A 10,878-nucleotide genomic window follows, 5' to 3' on the forward strand; every position below is an offset into this window, starting at 1 on the left:
TTAAATAAAATTAATAGACGCAGAAAAAGCCTTCAATAGAATTCAAAAAAATTCATGATTTAAAAAAAAAACAAAAACGTTAACAGCTAAAGGACATTCCCATGGCATTGTATAGGGTATCTTTCAGAAATTTGTTTTCCATTTGACATTATTGAGTAAAACGGAAGATGCCTTTACTCTAACATCCAGAAATACCACTTTCAGGTATATGCTTAAATATATATGCCAGGAGCATGTTCAAGAGTGGTCAAAGTAGCACTGTTTTTTTTTACAACAAAAAGCTAGGAACAATTCAAATGTCCATGCAGATTATAAGTAAATAAATTTTGGTATAGTCGTATGACAAAATATTTCACAGCAGGGAAAAAGTAATATACCGTGTGCCTTAATATACACAGTTATCATACATGAAAAGAGAAAGTGTTATGGCGCTGAATGAATTGTGTTTCCCCCAAATTCCTATGAAGTTCTAACCCTTAGTCCCTCAGAACAAGACTGTATTTGGAGACAGAGATTTTAAAGAAATATTGAAGGTAAGATGAAGTCATTTGAGTGGACATTAATCTGTTTGACTGGGGTCTTCTAAGAAAAAGAGAGTAGGACATAGACAACACAAAGATCAAAAGGTGACCGTGTGAAGACACAGAGAGAAGGCAGTCATCGGCAAGCCGAGGAGAGAGGCCTCAGAAGAAATGAACCCGCTGGCACCTCGATCTTGGACTTCTAGTCTCTAGAACCGTGAGAAAATAAATTTCTGTTAATTTAAGCCAGCCAGTCTCGGATGTTTGTTATGATAGCCCTAGAAAACGAAGACGGAAAGTTACAGAATATTTAGAGTTTGATACTCTTTATAAAGTTTAAAAAAAAAAAAAGGGAAATTAACCTCATAATATTTAATGATTTATACATCTATGATACAACTATAAAGAAGAGTAAGGGAATGATAGAAGGATTGTGCCCTTGAGCTCTTCCTTGACACATTGGTGATCGGGACTCGGGAACACTCACAGGGAGCAGCAAATAGTTAGGAATTTGTGTGTCAAGCTCTTTCCGAAAATCGTGTCTTTTCTAGCCCTGTTCTCGGGGCTCTCTGATACTAGTCTCCAGCTTCCACCAGCCCACGAAGGAGAGCGCCCTGCATTGATTCTCATCCTCAGGATCCCCACAGAGTCTGCAGACTCAGACACACCCAGCATTCAGCACCCCCAAAGCCTCCTGGCTTAGGGAAGGCAGGTATGTTGGAGCTGGGAGGGGAGCACAGGCTGGCTGTGTACAGGTGGCCATTGTCCCAGGATCTTCAGCCTTCCCAGGTATTTTTAAGAGTTCTCTGTGACTGCTGATTGTTCACAGACCTGTCTAATAAGTATTTTTGCCATACCTACTCTGCTGGGCAATATGCTCCAAGCAGGGGATACAGGTGAGCCAAAGCAGGTATGCTCCCTGTCCTCAGGGGGCTGGGAGTCAGGGTACAAGGGAAGAGGCAGGGAACAGACCTCATTCAGTGACCACACAAGGAATTAGAACAGTGCAGTTGTGTTGCGAGCTACAGGGAGAGGGGCCTGGGACAGTGAGGGTCGATAGGGGGGATCTGATGGGTTTCAGTCCAGAGAAGACTTCCCTTATGGTGCAGTTCTGGAGCAGAGATTTGCAGAATGAGTTGGGAGAGTTGGAGCCTTCGTTAGCAGAAGTAGGGAGGGAGGGAGGCAAGGGCTCCCAGGCAGAATGAACGACCTGTGCAAATGCCCTGGGTAGGAGTGAACATGGTACAGACCGGAGCCCAAAGGCGTTTCGTGTGTCTGGATCCCAGAGCGTGACAAAGGGTGCTGTGGGGGCAGTGTGGATGCACAGGTAGAGAGGGTCTGAGACGAGTTGGGCCATGTTGAGGAGTTCGTATTGTCCTAAAACCAGGAAGTAGTTCAAAAATATGAAGAAGCGAGGAAGAGGAGGTCAGAGGTAAGACAGGGTCAAATTCACATTTCGAAGGGGTCATTCGCCTGCAGTGTGGAAAAGACATTTTGTGGAGGGCAAGGCAAAGGGGTCAGGGGAGACTGGTTAAGAGGCTACTGCATTGCAGGAGTCTAGGAGAGTGACAATGACAGCTTGGGCCAGGGGGGGCAACATGAATGGACTCAAAATTAATTTAGGAGACAAAAATGACCAGAATTGTTTACAAATTGGATAAATCAAAGATAACAAATGTGTAGTCAATTTATAAGGTATGGTTGGAAATAAAATATCAGGTATAGAGATGCTAGGCAGATGCAAAGAGAGAGAAAGCAGCAATGACGATATTAAAATCAGACCTCGAGGAATTTAAGGTTAAAGGTACTAAATGAGATAGAGGGACATACGTAATGGAAAAGCTAATATTTAAGGTAATCTTATATGGTCTTGTACAGCTATCAATTGACAAATGTTTAGAGCAGGCACGCATTAACAGAGACCAGCAACACTTGATAATTCAATCAAGGTTTCTGAGGGGAAAAAGAAGAAATTCAGCATAGCCAAGATGAAGAAGCAGCTGCAGCAACATCCTCCAATGTGGCCGCAAGCTTCCGACCCTCACAACCCTCTCCTACAGGTAAGCAGCTGCAAATGCTAGGGTCAGAGCAGGCGAGGACACCTAAGACTTGTTGGAAGTGTAATCATCCCCCTCCAGGCTGAGTCTTTCACACACAAGCCTGGAGCCTACCAGCTGGTGGCTGGACCTTCCGCAAGCATGGAAACCATCAGACCTGGGCCAGGACACTTCGTTTTATCTCCAGGCTTTATGCTTTACAAAATAATTGCTCAAGTACAGTGCATAGTATAATTGGGCCTGCATATACTCCTTATCCCGCATTCTCTTGCCTCCCCAGGAAAGTTAGTAGAGCTCATAATATCATTTGTTAAGGTGCCTGAAATAAGATATTCTAAAATTGCTACAATTATAGCCACTTAGAAATGGAAAGAAGGGGGTAAGTTTCCAAAGGCAACAAATTATTAAATATTTAATAGTGAATTCAACAAAAAGACCCAGTAATTACATAATTAAAACTATAAAATCTTACTGAAGAATATGAAATAAGATCTGAGTAAAGGGAAAAACATACAAGTCCTTGGATAAGATTATTAATGCTTTAAAAATAGTACTTTTTCAAATTAATTTGTAAATTTAATATTCTAATTAAAATACCGGTGGTTCCTGGTTGTTCTTGTTGTTTTTGTTTGTTTTGTTTTTGTTTTTGTTTTTGAGGGAGATAGGCCAAGAATTGAAAAAGATGCCAATATTTGAAAGGATAAATGCCCAAGAATAATTATGAAAAGTATAAAGTATAAATATTGGGGGAACTTACTTCGATAGATATTAGATCATACTTTAAAACACAAGAAGATAACATTGAAATTTAAAAGCCACGATGATCAAGTCTACGGCCATGCCACCCTGAATGTGCCCGATCTCGTCTGATCTCGGAAGCTAAGCAGGGTTGGGCCTGGTTAGTACTTGAATGGGAGACCACCTAGGTAGAACAGGTGCTGTAGGCGTAAAAACAAAACAAAACAAAACAACACACACACACACACACACATACAATAAAGATTCCAGAAATAGATGTTAGCGTATTTGAAACAGTAACGTATGGCAAAGACGAGATGTATCCTCTAAAGGGGAGAAGAGCGGCTTATTTCATAACTGGCATTGGCAAAACTGATTACTGATCTGGAAGAAGCTAGAGTACAAAAGTAAATTACAGGTGGCTTAAGGTTTTCAATGTTTTTTTTTTTTTAAAGCAATAATAATATTACAAAAAATAAATAATACCTCATGTGTAATTGAGGGTTTGAGAGAGAAGTTATTAACCAAGACTAAATCTAGAAGCTAGAAACAATATGTTTGACTATATATATAAAATAATATTTTGCTCCGGTGAAATATAAAGTCATTAAAAACGAAACATCTGGAAAAAATTACAGTGTGGAGATCAGATAGTTAGCATCCTTACTATGTGAAGAGATCTTTCAAAATGACAAGAGAACAAATAATGTATTAGTAAAATGGGCAAAAAAACCCAAATAATTCAAAGAAAAGTCTAAATAGTAAGCCAATGGATAAAAAGATGTCCAACTCACTATAAAATACCAAATTATATATATATACACACACATACACAATCTCTAATCACTAATACTGATTGATATGCCACACATTTTTTATAATTCACATGTATTGAGTGTTAGCTATATACTTAATACATGTACTCAATACTTTGTAGAAATACAAAGATGCATGAGAGATTTCTGCCTCAGGGAATTTACAAACATACTAAAATTGAAAATATAAGCCTAAAATTGGTTCATTTTGCTTTACCTTATTAGATTCTATTTACAAATCTGTGAATTTTTAAAAAATGTGCAAGGTTGAAGATGCCTCTTGTATATTTTTTATTCATTGTTCTGCTATAAATCATCTCTTAAAGACAGCGTCCTCTACTGAATTTTCAATTATTTAAACATATGTGCAAGGCTTAGAAATCAGTATCAAAAATTGTATTACACTCAAAATATGAAGCTGGCATTTTTATGCTCTGTAACAACCTCTTCTTAATTTAGCCTGTCAGAGTCAGTTTATCCTCACAGTCCTTCATAAAGTCAAACCATTAATTTCCTCAACTGTCAGTGTACGTATCACTTTCAGGATAAATCTATCAAATAAAACCTGACATCTCCCAGGCTGTGCCATCATTAAATGATGATTAATGTTAAAAACTTCCATTCATCTTAAACACTTCCCTTTCTAATTCAATAATTGGATCAAAGATAGAAGATGTTGTGTTAATAATGGACAGTGCAGTCTGTTTCCCAGGTGGCTCCTGCGATAAGGGAGCCAGAGCATCCCCAAACCATTCCAGCATTGGCCTTCTGCCTCAGCGAGGGTCACCATTAGCCTTCTGCCTCAGCAAGGGTGACCCCAGGACTTTGGTCCTCTGTGGCGATTCTCCATGAATCTGAAAGCCCAGGAGGAATGCATTTCAAACTTTGATCTGCAACAATAAATTAAGAAATCAGTCTCTGAGACTTTCTTATCCTCAACCAGCAAAAAGAGTACAACTTACTTTAATGCAATATTCACTTTATTGCAGTGATCTGGAACCAATTGCAATATCTCCGCGGTATGCCTGTATTAAATACCGTGTTTTAATCAAGTATTTAGTACAGTGTGCTAATATACTGTATTAAAGCTTAAAGCTTTATATTAGATTCCCACTGTTCCACTGCTCACACACACACAAAATAATCCCTTCATAATCTGGCTCCTACCTAGTCTTGCAGCCTCTTTTAACCTCTCTCCCTCCACCCCCTTGTCCCCCTTGCTTTCTCCCTCCTTCCACTCTCTCTGTTTCCCGACTCCAGCCTCATGGGCTTGTTTGCAACCCACTCCTGCCTTCAGTCTGTCTTTGCACTTTCTCTGCATGGAACGCTCACTCCCTCGTGCTCACTCAGCTTCTCTCCTACCTTCAGACTTCTGATTAAAGGTCACTTCCTCGGGGTCTCTTGCCCTAAATCTCCACAGCGATGTTATGTTATCAAGTACCTCCCTTGCATTAATGCAGTTTTCATCACTTACCTGCTTATGATCAATCAATGCTTATCATTGATTATCTGCTTAATGTCTGTTTGCTCTCATTCAACAGTAGACGTCCTGAGAATGAGGAAGTATTCTGGCTTTTCACAGTTTTATCACCTTAGTCTGGAACACACAGGGCCCAGTTTGCACAGAGGTGTTCAATAAATATCTGTTAAATTGCAGTGGGATTGTTCCTTCATATGTAATGTGTTTTGTTTTGTTTGGGCTGTTTTTAATATTTCCTCTATTTTTGCTTTTTGGCAATTTGACCGTCGTTTGCTTGGGTATAATTTTCTTCGTGTTTAGCCTGCTTGTGGTTTGTTTGTTTGTTTGTTTGTTTTTTTGAGCTGCTTGAATCTTTGAGCTAATATTTTTCATCAAATTTGGAAACTTTTGGAGCATTATTTCTTCAAATATTTCTTTTCTTCCTGCAACTCCAATTATACACATTTTAAACTGTTGTCTAACATATCCAGGCTCTCTTCCATTTTTTTCCCCCCAGACTTTTCTCTCTAAACTTCAGTTTAACTAGATTCTATTGTTTGTTTTTTTTTTCTTATACTGTGTCTAATCTGTCCTTCAGGGCACTGTTTGCCTTTTGAAATCTCTGCTCAGCTCACAGATCCCCAATAGCTGTTCTCAGGCAGATCTTATAGAGCCTTACCCTTTGCATGTGTGTCTTAATATTTGATCAAAGACTTAAGAGGACTCCTACGCCGATTTCTGGAATTCTTTCTTTGCATAGATCCTTCCTGTTTTGATACTCTGCGCTGTAAAATCCCAGCTGCCTCGGCATCCCCAGACTGGGATCTCTGCCTCCCAGCTCAGTGAGATTGTTGGGCTCTATTCATGCTCTAATTCTTTACACTATGTTCTAGGAAGTTCATCCACACAGAAAGCCAAGGTTACCAGGGGACTTACTTCATGCATTTCTCTTCTCTCAGGAATCAAAATTTTGCTCTGTCTTTTATCTAATGTCTGAAAGTCATTTGTTTCATGTTTTTTTTTTTGTAATATAGTTGTTTACTACAAAAAGACTAATCTGGTGCCAACTACTCTGGTTACCCTATCTATCTCATTTAAAATCAAATCCAATTGCCTGCCTTGGTTTATAAAACCCTATCTGCTCTGGCCCCTGCCTACTTCTCTGACTCCATCAAGCACCACTCCCCTCTTTACCCACCTATGTATTCTCTACTGGCCTCCTTTCCATTCTTCAGACACGCCGGCTTCTTTTTACCTCAGGGCCTTTGCACTGCTGTCTTTTCTGTCCAGGATGCTGTACTCTCTGAGCTTCATGCGATAGTTTCTTGTTTATCATTCAAAGTTTACACCTAGTCACTCTCAGAGCAACTTGTTTTCATTATTTACAGAATGCATGTCACATTCTGATTTTTATTTCTTTCTTGGCTTATTTTCTGCCTTCCTTCGTCAGAGCAAAGCATCCATGAGGGCAGGAACTTTTTCTGTCTTGTTTACTGCTGTATTTTCAATGCTGGAACTGTGCCTAGCACAGGAGAGACACTTGATAAATATGTGTTAGGAGGGTGAATAAATGAATAAAACCCATTCTTCTTCATTGCTTCTTACTTTTCTTCCAAATTACCACAAACTTCAGTGGACATATTCAGTCTCATATAACATGTGGATGATGATAAGAAAAATGATAATAATTCCTGATATTTGTTGTTACTATGTGCTAGACACTGAATTAAGAGCTTTATATTCACCGTCTCACTTAATATTACAACTCTGTGAGGTATCTGCTATTATTATCAGCATTGTAGACAAGGAAACAGAGGCACAGAGAAGTTCGGTGCCTTTCTTAGTGTCTTTCATCTAATTATCTTACCCAATTCCCAGAGTTTATCATCCCACCCGATTTCCCAGAGCTGCCATTGTCCAGGCTCCGATTTTTATTTCCACATGACTGGAGCTGGGTTTATATTGCCTTTGAGATATGCCCAGGTCACGCTAGTCTCCAGCACTGAAACATCATGTACCACATCTGTTGCCCATTACTCTTCCTTGCCCCCCAAAAAAGAGTCCATATTGTACTATTGTATCCAACCCTCATGTTTCTACTGTAGCATAAATATGCTTAACCAGCTGTTGCTAACGCTTTGTAATGCTTGTGACAACTCTGCTGAGAACTCTCCCTTAATGGAGCAGATGGTGTGAAATCGAGCAGGCAAGTAGAAATAGAGTGAAAGAGACTGGGAAAGGGAGGGGCTGGCCAATGTCACTTCTTTTTTCGTTTTTCCTAAAGATTTGACTCTAAGACAGGTCATAGTCAAGTCTCCATGCTGATGTCCCGAAGGCAATGTAAGATCTGGGGTACGGGATTAAAGAGAAGACGTGTGGAGAGTGGGAGAATAGTTCAAAAGATTTCACAGAAGTGACTGACAAAAAAAATCACCAAATGAATGTGTTTCTTCAAAAAGCAAATGGAAATAGAGCACAACAGAAGGCACTGAATCGGGTTAAGGATTAAAGGGATAAATGGGAAGAGTAATAATCTTCCCAGGGAGAGTAAATGACATTGTTCCTAATAACAATATTGACAACTCGACAAGAGATGTGGTTTTGCGTAACATAAAAGAAAACACTCAGAGTCAAACGGACTGGGATTCAAATCCCCGATCCACTGCTCACAGCTTTGAGACCCCGGGCAAGTTCCTCTCTGTCTTGGATTTGAATTATCCTTCGGATAATAGATCCTACCATAGATATGAAAGAGGGAGGTTCTGGAGAGAGGACGGTTACCTGGGAAACAACGGTTCCAACAAAGCCAACGAGAAGGTACTCCCCCAAACCCCAAACACAAGCAGGTGAAGACAACCTCCATCATTCACAAACCCTGCAGGGTCTTAGGAAGTTTCGGGAGTTACGGGGGGAGGAGGGAGAGAAGGAAGCATCAGGGTCTTCGGCAGACTTGAGAGCAGGAGAGAAAGCTGCTGAAGAAGCAAAGGCATTGACTAGAAAGCACAGCAAGGCACCTGAGAACAGCAGCTGCAATCGCCAGCCCCAGGAGTGAGTGAGGGTAAGGACCTGTGGTGGGAAATTCTGCAGGGCTTGGAGCAGTGAGCTCTCTCTTTTTCTCCTCCTCTGGCAGAATATTTAGAGTGTTAGGGAACCTAACTGCCAAAGGCTAGAGGAAATGCATGCTGCAAGCAGCATTCTACCTCTAAACTCACACCAAAGATTTGGATGTTTACGAGATCAGGGTGGAAAAACATTAATTTCCTTTAAGACCAACTCTTCAGTCCCCACTGGCCACAGCACTATCCAGGCTGGAAATGGCCCGGATTCCATGAATGTTGTATGAGCTTGCGGAGCCGTCTGCCTTGCCCTTGAGCAAGATTTATGAGCTCCTGCAGCATTGGCTACTGCCAATTCATGGCGGTCCGTGCTGGCAGCTTTGAACTGGCTCACTCCAGAAGGAAGAATAATTGAGATGTTAAAAAATTTACCTGATCTGAGCACTTGCTTGTGTCTGCTTGTTTCGTGGACAAACCAGGTAGGTTTGAAGACAAATTATGTTAAATAATTTTCATATGAGAGGTTAGTTAATTGCGCCGGAAAGCAGGATGTCTTGGGCACAAGTATCCCATGGCTCATTTTTGCCATAAGCTCCAAAACAAGGGGACGAACTGCTACTTTAGTCAGGGTGTTAGGGGAAAGCCTTGCTGAAAGGGGACATTCTGGCGAACACCTGAAGTAGACGGAGGAGTGAGCCCTGGGAAAGGAACTGCAGGCGTGGAAGTTCCTGGTGCCTTAAGGGAACGGCAAGGTGGTCACCATGCTGAGACTGAAGACTGGAGAGGTCATGGGGCGCCGGACAGTGCAGCGTCTGGTAGGGCGTTGTGAGGACTTAGGCTTTTACTTTAAATGGATGCTACTCCGTTTGAAGGGCGTCGAGCAGAGGAATGATGTAATCCGGATGACGTTTGCCATGGACGGATCTCGCTGTGTAAGTGAGCATTCCTCACTAGCCTGTGGACAGCAGGAGCGGAAGTGGGAAGCCAGTTAAACACTCTCACAGCTGTCACGAAGTGCGACAAGGGCGGCCGGAGCCAAGCGGGAGCGGCGAAGCGGGTGATAAATGGCCAGATTCTGGGTACATTTTACAGGCAGAGCCAGTAGGACTTGTTGATGTATATTAGGTGTGGCGATTAAAAAGAGGGTTCCAGGGCGACTCCAATGTTTGTTTGGCCTAAATAACTGGAAGGATGGAGTTGCCATCGGCTGAGATGGAAAAGGCTGTGGCTGAAGAGTGTTATGGGTTGAATCGTGTCTCCCCAAACCCCAGTTCATAGGTTGAGATCCTAACTCCTGGCACCTCAGAATGTGACCTTATTTAGAAATAGGATTGTTGCAGGCGTAATTTGTTGAGATGCGTCCACATCCAATATGACTACTATCCTTTTTAAGAGGGGAAATTTGGACACAGACATGCACAGGGAGAGCGTTATGTGAAGACGAGGTGTGGCAAAGGTTGCCGGCTGCCACTGGGGGTGACGGGAGGCCTGGAGCAGCTCTCAGAAGGAGCCAGCCCTGAGGACACCCTGAGTTCAGACTTCCTGCCTCCACAACTGTGAGGCGACCCGTTTATGCTCTCTAGGCCTCGCAGTTTGTGGTACTTTGCTACAGAGACCTAGGGAACTAATATAGAGAGGTTTAGAAGATCAGCTTGGTTTGAGCCCCATTAGATACGCGATGTCCGTTGAGCCTCCGAGGGTAGGTTCAAGTAGGCAGCTGAATACCAAAGCCTGAGGTTCAGCAGACGTCCAGACTAGAGACTTTTTTTTTTTTGAGGATTGTTAAAATCAAATTATTAAAGAACTTCTAGTTAATCTTATAGTTAAGGAAAACAGAGGCCTCCAGAGATGAAGACTATACAGCTGGTTAGTAGTGTCTGAGATTGGACCAGAACCCATTTGTCTTCACTTCCTACGTCGATGCTCTTCCCAGAGCCTCCTGCTCCATGGACTCTCTGATGCCTTTGGAATCAGCATCTCCTCCTTCAAACTATCCAGGGACAATGTCCCTTCCTGCAGAGTTTGCCATCAGTCCTAACATAGGGGCATCTGGGTTCCACTGAAGCCTGGGTAACTCTAAGCTAGGAATTTCCCATTTCTGACATTAGGATGTCTTTCCCATTTCCCATTTCTGACATTAGGATGTCTTTCATCAATCAGACCAGGAAATCTCTAAGAGAAATGTCTTCCAAGTGCCTGGAACTTCTGGGTAGGTGTCAGGACAGAGGGCAG

At 41.8% G+C, this 10,878-nt stretch overlaps 1 non-coding gene across 1 annotated transcript; it reads left to right on the plus strand.

The window, feature by feature from the left end:
* Window positions 1–3,406: 3,406 nt before the first annotated feature.
* On the plus strand, window positions 3,407–3,525 carry LOC120602694 (5S ribosomal RNA). Its single transcript, XR_005652814.1, has one exon. It is a non-coding gene; the product is annotated as a 5S ribosomal RNA (ribosomal RNA).
* Window positions 3,526–10,878: the final 7,353 nt, after the last annotated feature.

Source organism: Pteropus medius, unplaced genomic scaffold, assembly GCF_902729225.1.
Source record: "Pteropus medius unplaced genomic scaffold, Ma_sr-lr_union100, whole genome shotgun sequence".
Classification (NCBI taxonomy): Eukaryota; Metazoa; Chordata; class Mammalia; order Chiroptera; family Pteropodidae; genus Pteropus; species Pteropus medius.